The sequence below is a fragment of the Solanum tuberosum genome, unplaced genomic scaffold (assembly GCF_000226075.1).
Source record: "Solanum tuberosum cultivar DM 1-3 516 R44 unplaced genomic scaffold, SolTub_3.0 scf00001, whole genome shotgun sequence".
NCBI classification, from domain to species: domain Eukaryota; kingdom Viridiplantae; phylum Streptophyta; class Magnoliopsida; order Solanales; family Solanaceae; genus Solanum; species Solanum tuberosum.
The window spans coordinates 1,831,379-1,833,012 of record NW_006238927.1 but is presented as its reverse complement, the minus strand read 5'-3'; positions in this window follow the sequence as shown (position 1 = coordinate 1,833,012).

Genomic DNA, 1,634 nt, shown 5'->3' with positions numbered 1-1,634 from the left:
TTGTGTTCGTTTCAGCCATGAACACCTCCTGGTTTCATGAGTGTATAGAGAATAGGCTTTTGACAATAATTCTCTTTGAAGCGGCTTACACTTCACACTCACATAGGTGATTTCTAACCGTGTTATCGCGTAGATACACTATTTTGTCAACTCTTCCAAACTTAGCAAATCATTAAAAATATTAAGCTTTATTAACTCATTAACAAGCGTTAATGTTGTATCCTTGTTCCTGGGCATTGTCTTCATCATGAGAATGGATTGAGTTTGTTGACAATGCCGAACCGTCAGTCACAACTTTGTTTTTCTCCTTGAATCTAACTCTTGGGATTTCCAGTCTGCTAGATAGAGTTACCGTCATGATGACTTGTCCTAAGCTGTAAACCCATTCCCTTAGATGATCTTTCAACGTTCTCTCTAGTTAGGCTTTTTTGTAAGTGGATCTGACACATTATCCTTTGACTTTACATAGTCAACTGTGATAATTCCACTAGAGAGTAGTTTTCTAACGGTATTATGTCTATCTCTTATATGACGAGACTTTCCGTTATACATCATGCTCCATGCCCTACCTACTGCATCTTGACTATCAAAGTGTATGCATACTGATGCCAAAGGTTTGGGCCAAAAAAGAATATATATATCAAGAAATTCCCGATTATTTCAACTTATTCACCGGCCTTATCTAGAGCACCTAGCGTAGAGATCATTGTAGAGCAAGCGATAGCAAAGTGTATGCATACTGATGCCAAAGGTTTGGGCCAAAAAAGAATATATATATCAAGAAATTCCCGATTATTTCAACTTATTCACCGGCCTTATCTAGAGCACCTAGCGTAGAGATCATTGTAGAGCAAGCGATAGATATCTTTTTGGAAGATTTCCAAGAGACTGCTCCTCCACCAAGAGTAAATACAAATCCACTCATGGATTTTACTTAATTTGATCCTGGTGATCCAATTTGCATCACTATATCCTTTCAATATTGTTGGATATTGTTATAATGCAAGACATAGTTTTGAGTATGTTTTAAATACCCAGAACTCTTTTCATTGCCATCCAATGAGTTTGATTGGGATTACTCGTGAACCGACTGAGTTTATTAATAGTACATACTATATCTGATCGCGTACACTTCTTGATATACATCATACTTCCCAATACTCTAGCACAATCCAATTGTGAGTCACTTTTGCCTTCACTCATTTGAAATGCAAAGCTCACATTTATCGGAGTCTTGATAATATTGAAATCCAAATATTTTAACTAGTCAAGTACCTTTTCGAAGCAATGAGACCGTGACAGTGCTAAACATTATGGAGTTCTAAGGATTTTTATACCTAAGATCGCATCAGCAACTCCAAGATCTTTCATATCAAACTAGCTTTCTAGCATACATTTAGTATCATTTATATCACTAGTGTCTCTACTGATGATCAACATGTTATCAATATACAAACAAACAATGACCTTGTGATTTTAATGTAAACACATTTATCACTTTCATCATTCTTAAATCCATTTGTCAACATAGTTTGGTCAAATTTCTTATGCCATTGTTTGGTGCTTGTTTTAGTCCATAAAGTGACTTAGCAAGTTCACACACTTTCTTTTGTTTACTAGGAACCACAAAACCC